Source organism: Silene latifolia, chromosome Y (genome assembly GCF_048544455.1).
Source record: "Silene latifolia isolate original U9 population chromosome Y, ASM4854445v1, whole genome shotgun sequence".
Lineage (NCBI taxonomy): Eukaryota > Viridiplantae > Streptophyta > Magnoliopsida > Caryophyllales > Caryophyllaceae > Silene > Silene latifolia.
In genome coordinates this window covers 46,915,203-46,942,701 of record NC_133538.1, presented here as the reverse complement: position 1 = coordinate 46,942,701, position 27,499 = coordinate 46,915,203, and the positions used below count along the sequence as shown (strand labels likewise).

The following is a 27,499-nucleotide window of genomic DNA, read 5'->3' as shown; positions in this document are numbered from 1 at the left end:
ATCAAAAAGAGGATTAGTACCTATGGTTAGTGGGACAATATTGAGATGTTGAACGCATGAAGTTGATCCCTTATGCTTCCGCTGTTGGATCAATAATGTACGCCATGATATGCACATATCCTGATGTCTCGTATGCCTTGAGCATGACGAGTAGATATCAAGGAAATCCAGGTGAGAGTCACTGGATAGCCGTCAAGAACATCCTTAAGTACTTGAGAAGAACTAAGGATTTTATCTTAGTGTTTGGAGGAGACACAGAGCTCCGTGTTAATGGTTACACGGACTCAAGTTTCCAAACGGATAGAGATGACATGAAATCACAAGCTGGTTTCATTTTCATGCTCAATGGTGGTGCTGTTAGCTGGAGAAGCTTCAAGGAAGTGTGGATCTGGATTCAACAAGCGAGGTGAGTATATTCCAAAGATCGAAGTCGCCAAGGAAGTTGTATGGATCAGGCAATTCATGGAAGGTCTAAGAGTAGTACCTACCGCCAATGATCCCATCACTCTCTATTGTGATAATAGTGGGACGATCTTCCAAGCTAAAGAGCCAAAGTCTAGTAATAGATCTAGACATGTACTTAGAAAATATCATGTAATTAGAGATTTCATTGAAAGGAAGGAAATTGCGATATGTAAGGTTAGGATGGATGACAACATAGCCGATCTGCTCACCAAGCCTTTATCGCAGGCTAAACACAATGGACATATGGTGTCCATGGGTCTCAAAGGTGTACCAAGTTTGTGTTAGATTTTGAAATGAAATAAAAGTGTTATTTTTGTTCATGTTCATAATCGCATTTGTCTTTTATCTTTTCTTTATACATTGTTAAATCCAAACGGGTTGTAAAGACAACTTAACCCCGTTAAAGTGTCACGGATTAGCATTGTATTCACCCATAGTCACTTACATGAGGTGACGTATCGAAGTGACTAGAGTGTGATGCGATTGATGGTAAGTTCAAGTGTCATGGAGTCATGTGAGATGACTAGTCGATCACATAGGCAGACTGTTAGGAACACTTTGTCGGGCCTTGTGACCGCTTATAGAGTTTTGGCAAATTTATATAGCATGGTTGCGGAAAGTGCTACTATTGTATTCTAATGAGTCGATTCTTTTAACTAAATACTGTTCGCCTAAGGTGGTTCAGTTTCAGATTAACTTTGATTTATGTTACTACGACCTTCGTAAATTGGGTCAAATGGGGATATTTTGGGTTATGATGGATGTGGCTAGTCGAAGGGAATAAGTGCGACAGGAATTGTTCACCCCTTGTCAGGGTTATAACAATATCTCAAGGCCACTCGAGGAGTAATGAACTGGAAATGCATGGCCACGCTCGGATGGTATCTATGGTAGATAATTCCGGTCAATCAGTTATTCTCCAGATCGAGGAAACCGCTCTCGATATGATCACTTGCAAGTACGACCTGAAAGACACCTTGCATTGAGTGGGAGATAGTAATAGGACAAGAGAATTGGTGACGCACACTTGTCGAGGACAAGTGGGAGATTGTTGGAATATGTGTCCTCCGACAATAATGCGATCACAACTGTTGATCATGATGATAACATGTTTAAATCTCATTTTAAGAATACATGTGGGATGTAATATCATTTACAGTCAACTGGTCCACACATATCGGTAATGATTGGCTGACTAGAGTTTGACATTACTGTCGTGCGACGGTGGTGATCTGTTGATCCCCTTAGGTCATACCTAAAAGGTGACACACTTAATTGATTAGTTAATTGATCGTATGTCGATACGGGTTAATTAAATTGCTTAAATTGACGAACGATTTTGTGAGTATTATTGACGTGTCTTATTGTAATTCGATTAAATAAAATACGGTCTAAGTAATCAAATTGTTTTATTACTTAGATAAAATTATTGTTTACGAAACAATTGAAATTGAATGAATAATTTATTATAAATACAAGACGTTGTGATTTATAATTCAATAAACCATTTTGGTACAAGTAATTACGAATTACTAATCGATTTTGTATATGACATATTTTTATTAGTATGTTGATTTTTAATGTGTTAAAAATACATAAATGTGAGGCATAAAAATGTAACATGTTATATGTGACATTGTGACAAAATTGACAAATTGACAAAGATAAAATGGAACCCATTTTATCTTATAAGTGCCGAAAATGGTGGGAGAATGAGGATTAATATTGTGTTTTTTATTTTAAATAGGAACATGATTATTAACCCTAAGGGCTAGCCTTGCATGCCTATCTTCTTGGGTAGAAAAACAAGCCCATGCATAGGGCACCCTTCCCTCTCACCACCGGTTTTACCAAGAGGAAATAGAGAGTGTTTCCTCTATTATTTTCATTCAAAATTTTACATTATATTTTCTAGTGTAAGAAATATAAAAATACTCTCTACATCTTATGAAAAATTAGAGAGATAAAATCTCCAAAATCCTTCCTCTTCGCCGAAATTACAAGAGACAAAAACAAATATTTTGGGTCAATTTTAGTAAGATTAATATTGTTCTAGTTCTAATAATATTAGTCTTTTAAGAGGTCATCTTGAGTATTCACTTTTGGGAGGGATTCTTCTTTGGATCCTTTGTTCATCCATATAAGGAAAGCTCAAGAACAAGTAAGAAGGAGATCTTACTTGTGGCCAAAATCCGAAACTATCATAGTAAGGATTGATGATTTCTTCTCTACTTCTATTTATGTTTGCATGCATAAGATTTGTAATTATTTTATGACAAAATAATTTCTCACATATATGAATATGTAAATTAATGAGATTAAAAATTATAACAATGTTGCCGGACTTGGTGCATTTCAATTGGAGCCTAGCACTGTGACACGGCTATCGCAACCCTATCAAAAATAAAACTAACAGGCTCTAACTAATGCCGCAGAGGCAAGTCAGGTATCGTATCCACATGGAGGCGGTCACTATCTACTCGTTATTCAGTCTGTCTACGGTCACACAATGGGGGGTTTGAGTGGTTTTTACTAAACTAACAAACTTAAATTAAATAGCAAGGATTGAAATAAGAGATTAATCAGTTTGAGAGAAATATGCCAGGATGTCAGTTCACCATGATATTACACAATTCAGCTAAAGGTAGGTCAATCGGTCAGATGTGAGAAGGATAAAGGAAAGGTCCTCTCGGTCCGCTATCCGCCCTAGAATACTAATGACTTAGCTCTCGCCCTCATTAGTGTAGTTTATTGTTCGTAACAGGTCTATTCATTCTAATCTCTCAATCTAGGTCTGAATTTAACCAGTTTAATTACTTCAGCTTCATGCATTCAACCTAATAATTACAGTTATATTGCTATCAAACAATTCTCACAACAAAACCTCCTAAACTAATTATCGCCTCATTGCTTTACTACCAAGGCTCCCCTAATTCTAGCATTAAAGAATTAGCTATGCAGAATAACTAATAATACAATAACGAAAAATAAAGAAACAATAGACATGGTAAAGAGGTATGTAAAAGAGGAACAATACTTGAATGAATAAGAGAGAGAGAAAAATTACAAAAGTTCGGATCCGGAAAAGAAAGAGGCAAAGCAACGTTCAACAGTAGAAAAGCTAAGATCCCAGATCCTAAAACCTAATTAACTCTCTCCAATTTATAGGAGAGAGATTTATTTTCCTAAGATACAATGACAAGATATTAAAATCTTGCGTCAGATAGAAAAGTACTCGATTGAGGACATTAGAACTCCTCTATCGAGTAACTCCTAGCAAAAACCTCTCGATGGAGGACATTAAGTACTCGGTCGAGCACTATCAAAAAGGCAAATCTCGATCGAGGACATTAAGAACTCGATCGAGCACTATAGTACTCGATCGAGTGGTTTCCAGCGCGTAATTCCTGCTTTGCGCACTGAATTTCAAACTGCCGCCATTTCTTCGTTACTGGGGCAAATCAGGCGTTTTTAGTGGCGTTGGAAAGCTAATAAGATAAGCTTTCATCTCCAATTAGAACCACCTGATTATCATTTTTATAACTCTATATGTGGCTCTTTAAATTAGGTAATAGTAATATGAAGCTCTTCCTTTATCCGCTAAGTTTCCTTACTTGTATGCGCATCTCAAAATAGTAGTCTTGATATGACTCATTTTAGAGCATATTTAGTCCCCGAATTAGCCTCCTTCCTATGATTTTTAGTGCACAATTGGGTCATTTACTATATTTAGGCTTTCGTTTTGCATATTCTTTGAGGTTTTGATCCTTTGGTAGGAAAGGAGTAAGAACCTTGCATTTTCATGGCAAAATGTAGCAAAATTTATCGAATCTAATGAGCAAGAATCAAAGTAAAGATAAGACTAGAAGGCCTATGTAAATAATGAAGTAAATGGGCAATGATGAGAAGATCCTTGCATCTCCAACAAGATCCTTGAGGATTGTTGGAGAAAGAAAAGAAGAGAAGTTGACTGGCTAACAATCCGGGCGTCGCAGTGCACGGGACCAGCGTCCTAGCCTTCTACAATCCGAGCGTCCCGTTGCCAATCCGTTCGTCCTGGTCCCACTCAATCCGAGCATCACCCTCACCAATCCGCTCAGATTCCTCTCCAGTGTAGACCGTCCCTCAGCCAAGCCGCTCGGGACGAGCGTACTCCATGAAGACCACCAAAACGGATATGCGCATCTCCCTCGAGAGGAGCACTTGTATCCAAAAACATGTTCATTTCTTTTGTAGTATAGTCTTGTATATATTAGTTTGTATATATTGTGTTTGTTCACCCTTTTTCGCATTGATCGACTACGCCACATCCGAGACATGAGGATATAGAAGACTGCATGGTATGATCTTTCCAATCTCCTTTTTCCTTTTTATGTTAATGACTATGTGGCTTTATTTTATTTGATGCGGTATAAACAATGTGAAATTAGGATTGCATTTAGATTATTTGGCATACTAGTTGGTAGAAGCATATGCATTAGGTTGTATATATGTTAATTGCACCATGGCATATAGTTGCATGTTAGAAAAATTTTGTGAAACCGTCTAAACTTGACAAGTGTATATAAGGCATGTGTAGATAACTTTTCTTCTTAAGACTTTGCTTGTTAGAATACCTGTAAAACAAATTTGGGTGATTGACAAATGAAGCTAAATCCTTCACGTTGCCTAGCAAAATTTGCCGCTTGAATGTTCATAGGCCGAATTACCTTCTCCCACTCTCCGAGGAAGTCGAATATATTATTCAACACCAAGGGGAAGAAGTTGCCAAGCCCTCCTCCTCCATTATCACCCCATCTTACTTATTCACCTACCATGAATTTAAACCCGAAAATGCTAAGGTGGGAAACGACTACTTGACTCTATTGATGAAGGAAATGCATAAACAAGCGTATGAATATAGATTCAATGCTTACAAAGCGCAATATCCACCCCTCCTACATCTTGCTAGGCAAGGGCTTCTCGATCCATCTTGTCCTTTGCCTAGTTGGGCGGATAAGGAGGTCTTCTTTCCTAGCACTTCTAGAGGTGGTAGATCGGGTGAAGAGGATATGGTTTTTGATGAGAGTGGTGATGACTCCACATCCATGGATGTTGATGATGCCTCAAGTGAGGAGGTTGATGATGATGGTGATGACGCAATGGGTGAGGACTAGCAAACTCTTGGGAGGATCCTACATTCTTACACCTCCTTTATGGTTTGTCTACTTCTCTTGTTTTTCTTATAATTTTATCTTGATCATGATTTGTGGAGTCCTAGCATCATCTAGAGGACAAACACCTTGGTCCCATTGAGGTGTTCATTTTATTGTTCCCATTTTTGAAATCCAAAATGACAAATTTTAGTTTCATGCATTGCATTTTTGTGCATGAACTCCCCGAAATTTTTTTACATTAGAAATAGTGTCTATTTTGGTTTGAGGAAGTTTATGCACATGCATTGGGAGCTAATCTAAATTATGCTCTCCACCATAACAAAAACCATGCATCATATAGCATACCTTAGTTTGCATTCACTCTTGTTTGTATGTCATATAATTTGCATTTAGCTTAGAAATCATGCATTTTCATATAAATTGCATAATTTCCTATCGTATTGGCCATTTAGGACAATGCCCATACTAGTGTGGGGATGGGAAATTCTAACTTGACCTTTTTAAAACAAAAATGATAAAAATTGAAATTTTGTTGAAAAATACAAAAATATGTCTTTTAATTTCATTAAAACAAAATACAAAAAATTCAAAAATTCAAAAATCCAAAAACATGCTCATTTCCTTTGTAGTGTTGTCTTGTATATATTAGTTTGTATATATTGTGTATGTTCACCCTTTTTCACATTGATCGACTACGCCACATCCGAGACATGAGGATATACAAGACCACATGGTATGATCTTTCCAATCTCCTTTTTCCTCTTTATGTTAATGACTATGTGGCTTTATTTTGTTTGATGCGGTATAAACAATGTGAAATTAGGATTGCAGTTAGATTGTTTGGCATACTAGTTGGTAGAAGCATATGCATTAGGTTGTACATATGTTAATTGCACCATGGCATATTGTTGCATGTTAGAAAAATTTTGTGAAACCGTCTATTTGGGAAACTTGACAAGTGTATATAAGGCTCTTTTAGATACTTTTTCTTCTTAAGACTTTGCTGGTTAGAATACCTATAAAACACCCTAGGATGTGTCATGCTAGTATCTTTTGACCCATGGATTAAGGCCTAGTCAAGAGTACCTTGTGGTGTGATAACTCCTTGGCTACCGTTTATTCCAAGGTGACCCTTGAAACCATGCAACCATCATCCATGTTCTACCACATTTTGTCATCAAAGAGAATGGGCACAAAAATTGTTCAAAAATTTGAGTTCAAGAAGTGAAGAGAAAAGAAAAAGTTTGTAATTGCATCAAAAGAAAAGAGGAGTAACAAAAATAAAAACTCCTATGCTTCAAATATAAGGCACCCTCGTTACTAATTGGGGTGACGTTGAAAACGTTAAAAAATAAATGCAAAGAAAAGATGAAATTGTCAAGTGTTGAAAATGCCAAACATCAAAAGAAATGGCAAAAGGATAAGTGTTCTCAAATGTCAAATGCCACAAGAAATTAGGGGGAAAAACAACAACAAAAGCAAACTCCCAAAATGAAACTCTAATATTATTGACCCCTTATCCATCCTATCCACTTTTGTGCATGGTAGCGAGAGGACGACCCTTGTTCTTGCCTAGGCAAGAAGGGGAATTTCGCGATCCTCCAGTGTTTCTAACACCATAAGGAGTCTATTCTTGACGAAAGCATTTAACGATTGAGGACAAAGGTAACCTAGCTTGACACAACTTGGAGGTGATTTATTGGTATCCTTCTAGGCTTAGTAGTTTGAAGAAACCATATCTATGATGGAATGTGTACCCTTAGATTGCTTCCCGTTTAGATAATTTCCGCCACTTAGATGAGGAAAGTGGCTATTCATTTTTATAGATGCATCCATTACTTGATTTTGTGTGCTTTAATGTTTGGATGTGTCGCCATTTTGGCAAGACTCAACTTGCCTTACAAGAAGGCATCCTACCTCATGGTTGTCTTGTTGTGAGTTGAAGGGGCGGAGTGAGACCAGCTAATTGTCTCATATCGGCTATATTAGTAAGATAGTTTAAATAGGGGTCCTAGTTTTTGTCACCACTTTACTCGGGACGAGCAAAAGTTCAGTTTGGGGATATTTGATGCGACTCATTTTAGAACATATTTAGTCCCCGAATTAGCCTCGTTCATATGCTTTTTAGTGCATAATTGGGCCATTTACTATCTTTAGTCTTTTGTTTTGCATATTCTTTGAGGTTTTGATCCCTTGGTAGGAAAGGAGTAAGAATCTTGCATTTTCATGGCAATATGGAGCTAAATTGATTGAACCTAATGACCAGGCATCAAAGTGAAGACAAGACTAGAAGGCCTATGTAAATAATAAAGTAAATGGGCAATGATGAGAAGATCCTTGCATCTCCAACAAGATCCTTGAGGATTTTTGGAGAAAGAAAAGAAGAGAAGCTGACTGGCTAACAATCCGGGCGTCGCAGTGCACGGGACGAGCGTCCCGTGACCAATCCACTCATCCTGGTCCCTCTCAATCCGAGTGACGCCCTCACCAATCCGCTCGGATTCCTCTCCAGTGCAGACCGTCCCTCAGCCAAGCCGCTCGGGACGAGCGTACTCCATGAAGACCACCAAAACGGATATGCGCATCTCCCTCGAGAGGAGCACTTCCTCAACTTTTCTTAAGGGTCTTAATCGTTATTTAAGCCCTTAGTAACCCTAATTTATGTACCTAATCCTTAGTATAATTACCTCATTGTACTAATTTGATTATCATGTCCTTCATATTCTCTTTTTATGTTATTCTAATCTCATCTTAATCTTGTAATCAACTCTTAATTAAGCATAAATACAAATCTCATTTCCTTAATTTCTCTATTGTTCATCATTTATTTTGGGTAATTGAAGATTATTTGGGTAGTATTGGAGATTGACAACCTTCCATCAATCATCAACTACTTCTAATATTCTTTGCTTATTATTTTGGAATCATCATTAGGTATAAATTCTCTCTTAATCCTTGTTTTATTTATTGTTAATCATTTCCATTCATTCATTATGTTTTGCATTGTTAATAGGATTGACAACCTTGTTAGCATGTTAAACTTGATATTGAATGAGTAGTCTCTTAAATAGGGTTAATGGGGAATTAGGGGAAACCAACATGGGGACTGATTCATACTTAATCTAATATGTTCACATAATTATTTGCTTTCTTGTTGTGATCTCAACTTATGCACACGTTATGGTTGATGAAATGCGAGCCTATGAATCCTTGCATTTTTTACCCATCACTTACCTATTCAATGAGACTTGTAAGACATAAACTAACTCGAGCCTCATTAGACCATGCATATAGTTGAGTAGGGAGGATTAAGTCGACTTGTAGGTGTTTTACAATCTAATCGATTCGGCTCCGGGACCCAAACCTTCCTAGGATTGTAAGATATAAACCAACTCGATCTTATCACAACAATAATTGCTTTCTTATAATTCGAGAATATGTTTGTATGATCAATTCCCATGAATCCCCTATGAACTCATGACACCCTAGTGCTTTTAATCAATTTTCTACATCTCATTTTAATCATCTTGCTTGTTTATTTACATTGTTATTTAGTTTAGTGATCTCATATCTCAACCCAAATTGTGACACCCTTAGACACGACCATTTGCAATCGAAAATCCTACATCAATACCCGTCCCTTTGGATCCGACCTTTAATTACCTCTTTACTAATAGTAGAGTAGTTTTTGAAGTTATAAATATTGTTTTGGTCTAGGTACTCCTAACGAAAAGTAACCGAAAACGATAGTCCGACCAAAAATGGCGCCGTTGCCGGGGACGGTGTTAACTTGATTTAATTTTCTTTGACTGTTCTTAGTTGTGTCTTTCTTTGCCTTGGGGAAGTAAAACTCCTCAAGGTTTTTTCAAATTTTTTTCGAGTTGTTTGATATTTTGCCTATCTAGAAGATCACAAGGTAACTTGTTACAAATTGATCACGAAATTGAATGAACTTTGACCAACAATAGAAGACTTGCAAGAAATACTTTGAAAGGTATTGGTGAGGTTGTGAAAATTTAACCAAATACTATTGAGCTCATCAACCCTTTTGCAAAAGAAGGAGAGGAGAACCCAACACAAAATCAACCACAAAATCAACCCACAATACCTAAATTTCATCACATTCCATACCAACCGAGGAGAACCTAGCAAATGGTACTCCCACACCACAACATTTGACCGGTAATTTCATTGCAAAATCCGCGTTTATCCAATTAGTCGAAAGAAGCCAATTTGGGGGGATGCATAGTGAAGACCCTCATTCTCACATGGAGACTTTTTGTGCCTATTGTGATGCGATTTCTCAAACCGGAGTGACTCAAGACCAAATTCGATGGGTCTTATTTCCTTTTTCTTTGATTGGTACCGCGAAGCAATGGGTAAATAGCCTTGATAAGGCTACTCTTGGTATTGACTCTTGAAAGAAATTGGCACTTGCTTTCTACAAGAAATTCTACCCTCCGGAAAATACTAACATGCTAAGAGCCCAAATCACGGGATTCAAACAAAGGGACGAAGAATCTTTGTATGAAGCTTGGGAGCGATTCAAAGGAACTTGTCGCTCATGTCCTCATCACGGACTCAGCGAGTGGTTCTTTGGTACAACAATTTTGGAATGGTCTTTATGAAGACTCCCGAAACATTCTAAACATGGGATCAAATGGTATGTTCACCGAAATTGACGATAATAAAACATGGAACAAGATTGAGGAAATGGCGATCCATAACTCACAATATAGTAGACCTCGGAAGGCTACTAGAGTAGGAAAGCATGAAGTGGACTCTATTACTCAATTGAGTGCTCAACTTAGTACTCATATTGATACCATCAACTTGAAGTTTGAGAAGGCTATGGCTAAACTTGAAGAAGCCTCCAAATCACCTAAGCAACATGTTAATGCCATGGTGGCATCTTCATCAATTCCAAGTGGAATATGTAAGAGTTGTGGAACTTTGGGACATGACCAAAGTGAATGTAGGGGAACAAGTGAACAAGTGAATGCTTTCCAAGCATACAAGAGTGGTACCCCTTATTCCAATTATTACAATGAAAACACCAAATTCCATCCCAACCTTTCATACAAGAGCCAAAATGTTCAAACCCTCAAACAACATACACCCCACCTCCAACGAGAAGCCAAAATCAAAGACCCTTTTACAACCAAAACCAAGGTTATCAAAATCAAACTCCATACAATAAAACAAATGACCAAGGTTTTGATGTTCAAAAAGCGGTCCTCCAAATGCAAAAGAACCAACAAGAGTTTTTCACTCAAATGCAAAAGGATAGACAAGCAAAATACATCACCATTAATAACATACTAGCTCACACAAAGATGTTGGAGACCTAAATGTCTCAATTAGCATCTTCAAGTTCACAAAGAGAAAAGGGGAAATTACCACCTCAAGGTAATCCCCCAAGACAAGAATCGGTGAGTGCCATCCATTTGAGGAGTCGTACAAGCTATGAAGAGCCAAAGAAGCAAGTTGATGATGACATTGTGGAGACTAGTGACAAGGAAAGAGTTGTGCAAAACTCTAGGGAAGAAGAACCCACCATTCAAGAAGCTTCAAAGAAGGATGAAGAAAAGGCCAAAGAGAAGGAACCTATTGTGATTAGACTCCCTTTTCCAAGTCGTCAAACTAAGCCTAAGTTTGATGACCAACTTGGAAAATTCATGGAGATTGTGAAGAATTTGGAAGTCTCGATTCCATTTACGGAAGAAATCTGTAACACCCCCGTTTATTTAAGGGCCTGAACTAGGACTCCTCAGATAAAGAAGGGTGTTACCATCTCGGAAATCCGAGGCAGTAGATAACAAAGGAAAAGATAAAGATACTTTAAATTAAAAGGTTATAATGTTTACAACGGAAATAACACATGTCTTAAATAAAAATAAAGTCTGACAACTAAACAAAATAAAGGTGAGCTAGCTCTAAGTCAGGTGATCCATGCTCTCTCCTGCCTTGAGCTCCCAATGTCTCAACAACTGTCATTCGCTCCCCATTAAAAGGATCATCACAGGCATACACGAATACGCAGGGTCAACCGCGAGGTTGAGTAGGTAATACGATATAATAAAGAATGCAATGCTATGCTCCTCCAATCAACTCCATCACCCACATCCCCACGACGCTTGACCATACCGATCCCGGTAGACTATATATATCGACCGTAGTCGATCCGCCCTTCGTTACGGAGGACACAGGGCAAGTCTGCAGAACCCGCCCGGGCCTTAATCACAACAATCTCATCTCCTCCAACTCCAACTCCAATGCAAATGCAATGTATGAAATATATGAACAAAAATGCTCAACAGGATAAATAAGGTAGTCAGGTATGTCATATAATTCCAAACATGTCAACTCTTTATAATCATAAAATTCAATCGGCGTATTCCCTACCTCGGTCAAGATTATTGCGGTCAAAAGTCGGGTGCTTAGTAATATTCCACGACAAATTCGCCCTCTGAAAGACAATAAATAATAAACAATTACTTAAACCATTCCCTTCCCAAAATAGAAAGTTACTAAAATTAGAACTTCTTAAAATGGAAAGTTTCCTTAAATGGAAACTTTCCCGATCTAGCAGTTTTCTATTTTACCAACCCGACTCAACCCGTCTCTAAACATTTAAATAACTCGGGAATTAATTAGCTAAACAAGGGTACGATATATTAAATGATAAAACAAGTTTTTACTTTTAAAGGAATTAAAAACAATACTCGCTAACACTACCAACCCGCCTTTACAACCCGCACCTTCGCACCTTCGCACTCCCTCACAACCCTCACGCGCCACCCTAAACCACCACGAACACCACCTGGCTTGCTCCCCTCTTCGACCCCACCACCAACAGCCGACCCCAGCTTGGTCGACTGCCGCCGGTGAGTCGAACCAGAGCCGTCATTTGGCCTGGTTCACCACCGTGCCTCACCAAACACCCCCTTCCTCGACACACACCACCGCATGCCAATCCCTACCTCGCCCAAACCACCACAGCCCTGGACGCCGTCAGCCCACGCACCCAGACACCATGACACCACCATTTCGACCTCCCCCGAGTCCACGGTGGTGTCACCCCAACCTAAGCATCTAAAACCCGCCTGAAACCCCCCTGCAGCACCCGTGTGATCTACCCTGTCAACAACCCCTTTCGCCGCCAATTCTGCCGCCAACAACCTCCCTAAACGCCACCAAAAGGGACGACCCAAACCACCCAGTACCATAACCCCGACACCAGACACCCACACCCCTTCCCTGAGTCACGACAACACCAATAAAAACCTGACAGAAAACGAAAATAAAAGAAGGAGTTGCACCCATACCTTTTCCCGCCACCTAAACAGCCACCACGGCTAACTGTGGACGTCGACAACCACCCTAGGACCCTCCTTGTTGCTCCGACAATACTCGCACCCACTCTCCCTCTCTCGATCTGTGTGGTTGTTGGGGAAATGTGCCGCTGAAATGGGGGTAGGCGTGTGAGGGGAATGGGGTTTTGTAGGGTTAGGGTAGAATTAGGTTAAATGTTTAATTGGGTCATGGATAAATGGGCTAGGGTCAACGTGGTAAATGGGCTAGGGTCAACGGGAGGTCAATGGGTAAATGGGTAAGTGTAGAAAAGGAATTAGGTTACGTGATTCGCTCAATTAACCCGTCTTGACAAGTTTACGCTAACTTGATCGTACGATATCAATATAACTAAACAATTAACTCGACTCAATTAACGATATAAAATACGGAGTATTACAGTCTTCCCCCCTTAAAATGAACTTCGTCCCGAAGTTCACTCACCTAGCAAGCCCCCACACGCATCGATGTGGGTCCCAAAACAAATCCCCTGAGGTAAAAGACACATGAATCTAGGTCGGAAACAAAATGTTACATTCTACCCTCCTAAAAAGAAAGTTACGTCCCGGAACTTACCTCATGTAAAAAGATGTGGATAGCTTTCCCTCATGGAAGCCTCAGTCTCCCATGTAGCTTCCTCAACATTGTGGTTAGTCCACAAGACTTTCACCAATTTGTCTCCCCATTTTCGGTCTTTCTCACCTTCTGTCAGAATCTCTTTGGGTGTCTCTAAATAGGACAATCTGCTCATCCACCTCGATCACCTCGGGACTCAACACATGTGATGGATCACTCGGTACCTCAACCGGGGAAACATGAAAGACATTGTGAACTCGGCTAACGCTGGTGGCAAAGCTAAACGATAGGCCACCTCTCCAACTCTGTCCAAAATCTCATAAGGTCCGATGAATTTCTGACTCAGCTTCCCTCTCTTCCCGAACCTCATGACTCCCTTCATTGGCGACACTTTGAGTAGTACCTTCTCTCCCACCTCGAAAGAGATCTCACTTCTCCTAGTGTCAGCATAGCTTTTCTGTCTGTCTTGAGAGGCTCTCATCTTTTGCCTGATGATCTGTACCTGTTCAACCATCTCTTGAATCATCTCTGGTCCCAAAACTACCGCATCAGCTCGATCATCCCAACACACAGGACTCCTACACTTCCTGCCATACAGAGCCTCAAATGGAGCCATCCCAATACTAGCGTGGTAACTGTTATTGTATGAAAACTCAATCAACCCCAGTCTATCCTCCCAAGACCCGCCGAACTCCAAAACACAAGCCCTCAACATGTCCTCGAGAGTCTGAATAGTCCTCTCCGTCTGCCCATCGGTAGCTGGATGAAAAGCGGTGCTCATCTTTAACTGAGTACCCATTAGTGACTGCAACTCCTGCCAGAATTTAGATAGAAACCTGGAGTCTCTATCGGAAATGATGTCCTTGGGTACGCCATGCAGCTTCACCACAAACTGAACATAAGCCTTGGCCAACTCAGCTTTACTCCAAGTATCCTTCATGGGGATAAAGTGAGCCGACTTGGTTAGCCTATCCACGATCACCCAAATCATATTGTTACCTTTCTGAGTTCGAGGCAACCCAACAATGAAATCCATGGAAATGCTTTCCCACTTCCACTCTGGCACATCTAGTGGTTGAACCTTCCCTTGCGGTCTCTTATGTTCGCCCTTCACTCTCTGGCATGTCAAGCATCGAGCTACAAACTCAGCAACTTCCCTCTTCATATTCGGCCACCAAAAGGTCTTCTTGAGGTCCTTGTATAACTTATCTCCCCCAGGATGAACCGAGTATGGCGTAGCATGAGCCTCAGTAAGAATCTTCCTCTTCAGCTCCTCATTATCCGGAACACACCACCGACCTCCAAACCGCAGACTACCATCAGCATGGATAACAAACCTGGAATCATCCGGATTATGCCTGTTCTACTGTGTTGCGCCACTTCTGAATTCTAGCATCGGCTTTCTGTAACTCTCTGATCTCCTCATATAACTCCGGCTCAACGGTCAAGTCCCCAAGAATCTCTCCTCTCCGGATCATGTGGATTCCCATCTCCCGCAGCTCATTATGCAACCTCACCCTAGATCTGGCACTGCTCAAAGCATGGATGGATTTCCTGCTTAACGCATCTGCTACGACATTCGCTTTCCCTTCATGATAAAGTATCTCCATGTCATAGTCGCCAATCAATTCGATCCATCTCCTCTGCCTCATGTTCAACTCCTTTTGTGTGTAAATGTACTTTAAGCTCTTGTGATCGGAAAACACTTTGAAGGTAGCCCCATAAAGATAATGTCGCCATAGTTTGAGCGCAAACACCACGCCCCCAACTCCGGATCATGAGTAGGGTAATTCTCCTCATAGGTCTTCAATTGTCGAGAAGCGTAAGCGATTACCTTCCCGTTTTGCATCAATACGCACCCCAGACCCTTCTTGGAAGCATCAGTATATACCTCGAAATTATCATTCCCATCTGGTAGAGCAAGTATAGGAGCTGTAGTGAGACGTTCTTTGAGGGTTAGAAACGCCTTCTCACAACTCTCATCCCAAACAAACCTGTTCTCCTTCCGCATTAATGACGTCAATGGCTTTGCGATCTTTGAGAAGTCCTTGACAAATCTTCGGTAATAACCTGCTAGCCCCAAGAAACTTCGGATCTCACCCACATTCTTAGGACTCTGCCATCTCGTCACTGCCTCGATTTTACTAGGATCAACCGACACCCCTTCCTTGGAAATCACATGTCCCAGAAAAGCAACTTTCTTCAACCAGAACTCGCACTTGCTCAGCTTGGCATATAACTGGTTCTCCTCCAAAGTTTTCAAGACTAGCCTCAAATGTTCCTCATGTTCCTCCTCATTCTTGGAGTATACCAGAATATCATCGATGAATACAACCACGAACTTGTCCAGGTAAGGACTGAACACTCGATTCATCAGGTCCATAAACACTGCTGGCGCATTAGTCAACCCGAATGGCATGACCACGAACTCATAGTGCTCATATCTTGTTCTGAAAGCGGTCTTAGGTATATCCTCGTTCTTAATTCTCAACTGGTGATAACCTGACCTCAAATCGATCTTAGAGAAAACTCCGGCTCCACTCAATTGATCGAACAAATCATCGATCCTTGGCAAAGGATAACGGTTCTTGATGGTCACATTGTTCAACTCACGGTAATCCACGCAAAGTCTCAAGCTTCCATCTTTCTTCTTGACAAACAACACCGGTGCTCCCCAAGGTGAAACACTAGGCCGTATGTAACCTTTCTCTGCTAGCTCATCCAACTGCTTCTTTAGTTCCTCCATCTCCTTTGGTCCCATGCGGTAAGGTGGCTTAGAAATCGGCCCTGTTCCCGGCTTCAGATCAATGGAAAAGTCCACCCCTCTCTTCGGTGGTAACCCTGGAATGTCCTCCGGAAATACACTCTCGAACTCCCTCACCACTGGAATCTCAGACACCTCAGGGGTCTCCGCCTCATTATCCCACATCGACACAAGATTAATCGATCCCCTTTCCTCGGACTCGACTTTAGGGTATTAACGGATATGAATTTGACTCTTGGCTTGACCACATACCCCTTATAAGACACCCTAGTTCCCTTAGGTCCCCTCAAAGAGATTTTCTTCGATAGCGATCGATAAAAGCCTTGTACTTCCCTAACCGGTCCATCCCAGAATCACCTCAAAACCCCCAAGGGAAACTCTATAAGGTCACCGTGAAACACAACCTCTCCGATCTGGATTGGTACCCAGTGTAGACTCTATCACAAGACACCGACTCCCCCGAAGGTACCACTACCGAATCAACAATTCTATCATATGACTTAAGATTTAAGACTCGGCATGTTCCTTGAGATATAAAAGAATGTGTAGCTCGGAATCAAACAACACAAAGGTGGGTTTAGAGTTAACAGGAAAAGTACCAGTCACAACATGTGCATCCTCCTTTCTTTCTTCCTTCCCCATGGCAAAGAGCTTGCCCTTTGGACTTAGCCCGATCGACTCGATGAAGCGGTATTGGGTTGCTTGTTCCCCTCGTTACAGTTCCTCTCCGGAAATTACCACCCCATTGGTGGTTTTCTTGGCTACGGTTCGGTAGTTGTTGTAGCTTCCTTGTAATCGTTACTTGCCCCCAGATCGGGCACCTCCCCATAGCCTTGTGTTAGGAGTACGGTAGCTGCGTATCCCGATCCCACCGTCCGAGACCCCCGAACCCGGATGTAGGTGTCCGGAAGCCCCCAGATTGGTTTCCTCCGAACTTCGGCACTCAAACTTCCCGTGTCCCGACTTCCCACACCGAAAAAGTGATCCTGGACGCATCACCTCCAAGACTAGCACCTCGAAACCGCCTCCGCTTTGGTTCCTCATCCCCCAGGAGCACTATTGGTGGAGTATCCACTGAACTTGCCTGAATTTGGCTTCTTGGCCCCCGTATTATCACTGACAGTTTCCGACTTCCTCTTCTCAGCTTTTCCTTTCTTGTCCTCTTTGATCTCCTCGGAGAGCCTTTCAAAGAAGACCAGCTCTCGGATAGATGTCTGAACGGTGGTAGGTGGAGCTGCCGTGAGCCTCTTTTTGATATCCACCGTCAATCCCCTCTCAAACCTCATAGCCAGCATGGTCTCGTTCTTTGCAAATTCATCGATGTATGATGCCAACAGTCGGAACTTCCTATGGTATGTTTCCACTGTCATGTCCTCTGTCATCTTAAACGTATCAAACTCCTCCCTCGCTTAGCTTTCCGAACTCGGCATGAACGATCCGTTAATATCACTTGAAATTCTAACCAAGACACGTATCCTTCCTCAATGTCCCTGGCAACATGTCGAATCTCCGCCTTGTTCCTATTCCACCACTCCCCAGCTGTAGCCCTGAGGTAGTGTGCAGCTTGGTCTACTTGCAGCTCTTCAGGACAAGCTATCAGCTCGAATAGGTTGGTGAACTCCCGACACCAATCTCCCAGCAAGTGAGGTTCCCCCTCTCCGGTGAAGATGGTAGGGTTATGCCTCGCCACTATTGTACTCATCTTCGCAGGGTCCATTCTTTTGGCCTTTAGGGCCTCATTCTCAGCCAGTAGCCGGTCTAACTCTTCCTGGGTGATGTTTACAGCCGTGTTCCTTCTTGGAGGCATGACTACAAGAGAATTTTAGGAATTAGCTGCAACACAAAACACCTTGGCAATTCTAGCCAATTCTATTACTCTTATCTTACTTGTCTATCTAGCATGGCTTAGGGATCACATAACCGCATATCACTAGACATAGCCTTCTGACACAACTTTATAGATGTATAAGTATAAATCAACCGTAAACATGTAAAGTATTATGCCACAACCTCCTACTAACTCTTTATGCAACAATTATCATATCAATCAGTTAATACTTAGGCAATAATATATGGAGTTATGCTCAATATCATGCAACTTCTCTACCCTTCCTCTCATATGCACTCAGGGTTCCCGGGTCAAACTGAGAGGGCCAATGGTTCGGTGTGAGGGGGCCCCTAACTCATCCCTTACCTTTAGTGTGCTCCTAACAGTTTTGTCCCGGGGTTCATTTTATTTAGACTCTTCCTATATTCATTGGATTCATTGGTTTAGGCCTGTAGATCGTTCGCTCTGATACCACTTTGTAACACCCCCGTTTATTTAAGGGCCTGAACTAGGACTCCTCAGATAAAGAAGGGTGTTACCATCTCGGAAATCCGAGGCAGTAGATAACAAAGGAAAAGATAACAGTACTTTAAATTAAAAAGGTTATAATGTTTACAACGGAAATAACACATGTCTTAAATAAAAATAAAGTCTGACAACTAAACAAAATAAAGGTGAGCTAGCTCTAAGTCAGGTGATCCATGCTCTCTCCCTGCCAGCTCCCAATGTCTCAACAACCTGTCATTCTGCTCCCCATTAAAAGGATCATCACAGGCATACACGAATACACAGGGTCAACCGCGAGGTTGAGTAGGTAATACGATATAATAAAGAATGCAATGCTATGCTCCTCCAATCAACTCCATCACCCACATCCCCGGCACGCCCAGCCATACCGATCCCCGGTAGACTATATATATCGACCGTAGTCGATCGCCCTTCCTCGGAGGACACAGGGCAAGTCTGCAGAACCCGCTTTGGGCCTTAATCACAACAATCTCATCTCCTCCAACTCCAACTCCAATGCAAATGCAATGTATGAAATATATGAACAAAAATGCTCAACAGGATAAATAAGGTAGTCAGGTATGTCATATAATTCTAAACATGTCAACTCTTTATAATCATAAAATTCAATCAGCGTATTCCCCTACCTCAGTATTGCAGTCAAAAGTCGGGTGCTTAGTAATATTCCACAACAAATTCGCCCTCTGAAAGACAATAAATAATAAACAATTACTTAAACCATTCCCTTCCCAAAATAGAAAGTTACTAAAATTAGAACTTCTTAAAATGGAAAGTTTCCTTAAATGGAAACTTTCCCGATCTAGCAGTTTTCTATTTTACCAACCCGACTCAACCCGTCTCTAAACATTTAAATAACTCGGGAATTAATTAGCTAAACAAGGGTACGATATATTAAATGATAAAACAAGTTTTTACTTTTAAAGGAATTAAAAACAATACTCGCTAACACTACCAACCCGCCTTTACAACCCGCACCTTCGCACTCCCTCACAACCCTCACGCGCCACCCTAAACCACCACGAACACCACCTGGCTTGCTCCCCTCTTCGACCCCACCACCAACACCGACCCGACTTGTCGATCATTGCCCGGTGAGTCGAACCGGAGCCGTCATTTGGCCCGGTTCACCACCGTGCCTCACCAAACACCCCCTTCCTCGACACACGCCCACCGCATGACCAATCCCTACCGCCCAAACCACCACAGCCACGGACGCGTCGTCCCCACGCACCAGACACCGTGACACCACCATTTCGACCTCCCCGAGTCCACGGTGGTGTCACCCCAACCTAAGCATCTAAAACCCGCCCGAAACCCCCGCAAACACCCGTGTGATCTACCCCGTCAACAACCCCCTTTCGCCGCCAATTCTGCCGCCAACAACCTCCCTAAACGCCACCAAAAGGGACGACCCAAACCACCCAGTACCATAACCCCGACACCAGACACCCACACCCCTTCCCTGAGTCACGACAACACCAATAAAAACCTGACAGAAAACGAAAATAAAAGAAGGAGTTGCACCCATACCTTTTCCCGCCACCTAAACAGCCACCACGGCTAATCGTGGACGTCGACAACCACCCTAGGACCCTCCTTGTCTTTGCTCCGACAATACTCGCACCCACTCTCCCTCTCTCGATCTGTGTGGTTGTTGGGGAAATGTGCCGCTGAAATGGGGGTAGGCGTGTGAGGGGAATGGGGTTTTGTAGGGTTAGGGTAGAATTAGGTTAAATGTTTAATTGGGTCATGGGTAAATGGGCTAGGGTCAACGTGGTAAATGGGCTAGGGTCAACGGGAGGTCAATGGGTAAATGGGTAAGTGTAGAAAAGGAATTAGGTTACGTGATTCGCTCAATTAACCCGTCTTGACAAGTTTACGCTAACTTGATCGTACGATATCAATATAACTAAACAATTAACTCGACTCAATTAACGATATAAAATACGGAGTATTACAAAATCCATCCGGAAGCTTGAGACTATTACTTTCACTAAAGTGATTAGTGCCATCCTACAAGTAAGTTCACCTCCAAAACTAAAGGATCTTGGAAGTTTTTCCATTCCATGCACTATTGGCGACACTACGATCAACAAAGCTTTATGTGACCTTGGGGCAAGTGTGAGTGTCATGCCATATTCGGTAAGCAAGAGGCTAGGAATGGGAGAGTTCAAGTGCACTAATATCACACTTCAAATGGCGGATAGATCAACAAAGACACCTTTAGGGGTATGGGAATATGTGCTGGAAAGAATTGGCAAATTCTTCATCCCGGTGGATTTTGTTATTGTTGACATGGAAGGACATTCCAACATTCTTATTATCTGAGGAAGACTTTTCTTGCACACCGCGAGAGCAGTGATCAATGTAAAACATGGAGAGCTCACCCTTAAAGTGGGAGATGAAACCATCACTTTCAATCTTGACAAGACAATGAGAGCTCCCCGATTACATGAGCCATGTTTTATGGTTAATTACTATAGCCGGCAAGATGATAGGACGAAGTTGGCATTTCAATGGAAGAAGAAAGTGAATGATTCTCCATCAAAAGAGCAAGGAAATCTCAACAAAGAGAGATTAAAAAGCTCACCCATAACAAGTGAAGAAGAAGGCCTCATTGGCCAAGATAAGAAAGAAGTAGAGTTGTCTTCATCAACTCATGACATTTTTAGTGATCAAGTAGATGAAGTATGCGGTCTTTGGGATGATGAGTTTAAAGGGATATTCAATCCCTATATCGGTAATGCTATGACCCAAGACCACCATGAAGAGCAACAAGTGCAAATGTCTATTGAAGATCTTTATCATGACAATGAACAAGCTTTCGACTACTTTTTCAAGGTGTTGAGCAACATCAACAACACCTTGAACATGCCCGCTTGACATCTCATTATTGGATGAGAGTTTGGTGGAGTCCTCCCTAAACCACCACTTGTAAATATTTTTTTTTTTGGGAAAAAGGTAAGTATTATATTATAATTATCGTCACCCATACAAAATTGTGCTACTCATGCTAATTACAAATCGTTCATCCTCTACAAATTGTATCTATCCAATCATGGACTCTCCCTATGTTTGAACACTTGCCACATCCTCGTATCCTCATTCTAGTGTCAACTTTTCATTGCTTTAACAGACTTTTGGGAAGGGGCACAACCCCCTCTATCCGGCTTCTGTTTCGGCTTGCCCAGATGTGATTCATCAGACTCGCCAAAACCATTGCTACAATCTGCTTCATCAATAGAGATCTTACCCTATAATGCACCCACCATTCAATAACTCCCTGTACATGTATCTTTATCATCAGCCATTGTTCTACCATCATCAAACATCGTTTACTGAATTCACATTGAAAAAACAGATGGTCAATAGACTCAGCTTCATCTCCACACAGATAGCATTCATTTTCATGAATAATGTTCATCTTCATTAGCCGTTCCATTGTCAGTAACCGGTTATGAGCAATCAACCAAACAATAAATTTATGTCTTGGGATAATCAGGTGGTTAGTGATCTAGGGGTGCCAGGCCCTATCAGGATACTCCGCAACCAACCAGTCATACCCCAATTTAATAGTATAAGTCCCAGTCCCCTGCATGAGAAGAAGAGGTTTCATTGCTTCCTTTACTCCACAAATTTTCTTCCAAGCCCAGCTAGCTTCCACACCAGGTTTATAATCTAACCAATCCTGCTGTTTTATATAGACAGAGTGAATCCATCTTACCCATAAATGATCAGTTTTGGCCGCAATCCACCATACATATTTAGCAATTGCTGCAAGGTTCCACCAGTAGAGTTGTTTTAGTCCCAACCCTCCCTTTTTGATTGACTGAAAAACTTGACTCCACGCAACCAAAGTAGGTCTGGTTGTGCTATCATTCCCATGCCATAGAAACTTCCTGCATTGTGCTTCAATTTTGGAGATGATAGTCTTTGGGAGTATGAAAATACGAGCCCAACAGTTATGCAACGTGCTTAGAACTGATTTGATAAGAACGACCCTCCCAGCATAGGAGAGTTTTCTTGCTCCTAGTCCTCGAATTATGGCACTGATTCTCTCAGTGAGGCAGTGACAGTCTTCCACCCCAAGCCTTTTAGGAGTAATGGTTACTCCCAAATACTTAAAAGGAATCGTGCCCCTTCTCATCCCTGACACCCTTTCCAGCATAATCATAGTCTGTGCATCAACACCATTGCTATACATACTAGATTTATTTTGGTTCATGCAAAGCCCAGAAGCATTTGAGAAGGATTTAAATGCTCTTAACAGTAAAACCACAGAATTCTTATCCCCCCTGCAAAACAAAATTAAATCATCCGCAAAACAAAGATGACTTAACTAAACCCTCTTGCAAAAAGGATGAAACCTGAAGTCAGGCTGCTGCTGTACCCACTCCAGTATCCTACTTAAGTACTCAAGGCAAATTGTAAAAAGCAAGGGTGATAATGGGTCACCCTGCCTTAAACCCCTCTTACCCTGAAAAAACCCAAAGACTTCACCATTGAGGGCTATTGAATAAGTAGGAGTAGTCACACATTGCATGAGGAGACCCACCAAATGATTACGAAACCCCAAAGCTGTTAACATCTCTTGCAGAAAAGACCACTCAACACTGTCATAGGCTTTTTGTAAGTGAATCTTCATTAATAGTCTGGGAGAGCAAGCTTTTCTCTTATACATTTTAACCAAATCCTGAGTCAATAAAATATTTCCAACTATGTCCCTTCCTTTCACAAAGGCACTCTGGGAGGGACTAATAATATCAGGCATAATTGTACTGAGCCTATTGCAAAGAACCATGGCAACACACTTGTATATGGTGTTGCAACAGGCTATAGGCCTAAATTGAGTCATATTCTCTGGGGCATCTATTTTTGGGACCAGTGTAATAGTAGTTGTGTTACACTCCATCAGCAATTTACCAGAATGAATGACACTCCTCACAGCTTCACTCACTCCCGCTCCTACAGTAGCCCAAGAATCCTTAAAGAATTGGCTACTGTAACCATCTGGACCAGGTGCTTTGGTTCCAGGAATGGAGTACATAGCCTGTCTGACCTCCTCATCTGTTACTGGAGCATTCAGAATGGCCATGTGAACTGCAGTGATGCATTTACCCTTGGTAACAAGATGTCTGTGTACTGGACTAACTTTCTTAGAGGTCCCAAGAAGCTCTTTATAATAGTTTTCAAAAGCCTCTTGAATCTCCTGAGGTTTAGTGCACAACTTACCATTCATATCCTTAATTTGATACACCTTATTCCTCACTCTTCTTTGTTTGATACTGGCATGATAATAAGCAGTATTGTCATCCCCCTCACTCATCCATTTCTCCTTAGATTTTTGAAGGAGATCTTTGCTCCTTGCTTTCTTGAGCATCAACTCCTTTGCACAAGCAGCTTCAGCATCACAAAGCCCCTTATTTAGAGAATCCTGAGTCAATTGAGTCTGAAACTCTTTAAGGGATATTTTTGTAACTCTAGTGATATTTTCAATGTCACTAAAGTTTTTATTATTTAGTTCCCTAAGCCCCTTCTTCAGCATCTTGAGTTTTGTCACCACCTTGTACATGAGAGTGCCCTGAATATCCTTATACCAACTATTCTGAACAATTCCCTCAAACTCCTCCACAAGAGACCACATGTTAAATTACTTAAATGAGGGCCTCTTCCTAGGCATATCATCAGTGAATTTAATCAAGCACGGGCAATGATCAAATAACCCTTCTGGTAGAAAATTAGCATAACATTCAGGGAAATTAGTTAGCCAATCTGCATTGATAAGCACTCTGTCCAGCTTACTATAAACCTTGGTCCCATTCTCATGTTTGTTGTTCCACATGAAGAAAGCTCCAACAGTTTTCATTTCAACAAGAGTTTACAATTCATGACCATTTGTCTCATTGGCAAAACATCATTCCAAGAGACAGGTGCCCCCCCAATTCTCTCATTGATGTTCATCAGACTATTGAAATCACCACAGATCATCCAAGCACTGTCAACTCCTCTACTTATCTGATTAAGCTCAGTCCAAAGCCCAGCTCTCTCCTGCTCCTTATTAAACCCATACACCAGTGTAAACCAAAAGGTAATGCCCCTCAATTTATCACAGACCAGAGTATGAATAATCTGAGCACTAATACACCTAACATCTACCAGAAATTGACTAGGCTGCCAAATTAACCAGAGACGTCCCCCTTTATGCTTACTACTATTAGTGCAAATAGACCAATTATTGCAAACATTGTTTCTAGTTTTAACCCAATTACTACTTCTTATTTTAGTTTCTATTAAACCAAACAGTCCCACTTTATTTTGATTAAGGAACCACTTTATTTCATCCTGTTTATTTATACTATTCATACCCCTAATGTTCCAAAACCCTATACTACCCATTCTCAATCTGCAATTTCATAAGACCCCTCTTACCAGCACTCACACTCCTAGAAATTTAGAGATTCAGAGCATCCATAAAAGTTATACCTCGAGGAGTATACTGTCTACTCTCAGGGAACTCTTGTCTCATCATTCTCGATAAAATTCTCCTTGCAAAAGACTGTCCTTCACCCCCCTTCACAGGAGCATCCACAGGAGACTCCGTCCTTACTGGCACAGGCTGAGTTGGAGTGCACACAGGTGTACAGGCAGGTACTAGAGCTGGAGTGGAATGCTGCACAGGAGGTTTAGGCACATTCTGTTTATGACCATTCTTCTGTTGAGGGTGCTGCACTGGAACAGCAGGCTTTGGTTTTGGTCTCCAAACTTTCTTTGGGACTCCTGTCACCTCGCCCTTCCTGCATTCTTCTTTAAGATGCCCCATCCCCTTACATTTTGTACAGATAAGAGGCAACCAATCATACTCAACACGCACTGTCTGAAGTTGACCCAATTCATCCTTGAACTTAATCTCCTTAGGGTAAGACTGCCCAATTTGTACTTCAACAAGCACCCGAGCAAAACCAAAGAAACTGCGATTAGCTGTAGAGTCATCACATTTAATGAAGCTCCCAACCTTATCCCCTAGTTTCCTCAGACTATCTTTCCCCCAGAATTTCACCTCAAGACCATACAATTTCATCCAGATAGGTACTCGTTGCACATCATGTTTAATAAGCGCTACATCAGGACTCCATTCCTTAATGATAACAGGCTTGTTATCAAACATCAAGTGACCATTTCTTAGAATTTCCTGCTGCTGCGCTTTTGTTTTGAATCTCACCATAAAAATCCCATTCGGTAGGAAAGAAACTTTATCAACGCCATTATTTGGCCACACTCTCTTCACAAATCCAGTTATAACAGAACTCGGAGGATTGGCTCCAAGAATGTAACAAAACACAGCAGTTGACCAAAATGATATCTCACCTTCAACGTCACCAGACAACAATTGAAGGATAGGGCGTTCTAATGGTGCTTCCACTTCCGCTTCAGCATCAGATTCGGATTCCACATCTTCTACAATAGGTTCAAGCTCCGATTCAAATCGCAGAGGCGAAACCCTAAGAGAAGGTCGTCCTGCAGATTTGGGGGAACATGATTTTTGATTATTATTATTCTTACTAGTACTAGCTTCAGATAAATCTGATTGTTTTGGAGTTTTTTGATTAATAGGATTATTATTACTAGTTTTATTGAGATTATTATTCTGTTTCTTACGTTTCGCCATTGCAAGCCGAAGAAATCAGAAATCGCTTTCTCTCACTAGTTTCTCTCTCATGTCGTTGTTGTTGCACCACTTGTAAATATTATAACTCGCTAACTTGCATTTTAATTATTGTATTGCATTTTTTGTCAATTTTGGATTTACATTTTTATGCCTTGATCAAGATTTTCATCATTTTGAGAGAAGTGAGGGAGGGACTCAATTGTTTATTGATGTGTAGTATTTTGCCTTAGTGTGGGGATAGCATTTGCCTAGGCTATCCAAGCCTTTGTAGTAACTCCACAATGAAGACCACAAGAAATGAAGGGTAAAAATGACACGGGTTACGAAGCACCCATGGATGGACCTGAATCCGTGTGGCAGAGGGACAATCTGAGCGACCCGACGAGGATGCGCTCATCCTCAAGAGAACCCGAGCATCCAGGGCCACAGACGCTCGTCTTGAGAAGCTGGGAAAAGTAACTTTTAGGTTTGACTGAGAATCCGAGCGTCCTAGCAAAGAATTCGCTCGTCTCAGCCTGGACGGTCGTCCCAGAGGAAAACAGCTCGTCTTTTCAGTGGGAATTTTTGGGATTTCTCCCTGGAAAGGAATCCGAGTGTATCCAACTTAGGACGCTCGTCATAACTCAAGAATCCGCTTGTCTTGCTGATAAGACGCTCGTCCCCAGCGCATTTTTCTGAACCAATTCTGCAGCAAAAAACGCTCGTCCCGACGCTAGGCCGTTTGTCTCCCCTCTGGTTTTCAAATCCAACGGGTCTTAAAAACCCCCTTTCCCCAATTCATTTTCATTCATTCAAACATAAAAACTACCCCAAAACCCTCTTTCTCTCTATCAACCAACAACAAATTTCTCAACCAAATCAAATCCAAACTTCCTCAAAACAAAATTAAATCACTCCTTTACCAACAACAAGTGATTAAAACACCAACATCTTCAAGCTTTCTTTGGTGTTACTAAGTAAAGGAGCATGGTAAGAACAAAAGGTAGAAGTAAGGCATCCGAAAAGAAGAACCTTTCTAAGAGACAACAAGCTCTTCAAGCTATTCAAGCATCAAAGGCATTGGTAGTTCATAATGCAAGGTTGGAAATTCAAGAGCAAGACCGTCCTACGGAAGCTACTACTTCTACTACTCCGGTTGTAGAACAACTAACCGATTATCCGGA

General features: G+C 41.4%; 1 non-coding gene across 1 annotated transcript; it reads right to left on the bottom strand.

Moving 5' to 3' along the window:
• Positions 1 to 10,096: 10,096 nt before the first annotated feature.
• Positions 10,097 to 10,203, bottom strand: LOC141635165 (small nucleolar RNA R71). The gene has a single exon (XR_012539869.1). It is a non-coding gene; the product is annotated as a small nucleolar RNA R71 (small nucleolar RNA).
• Positions 10,204 to 27,499: the final 17,296 nt, after the last annotated feature.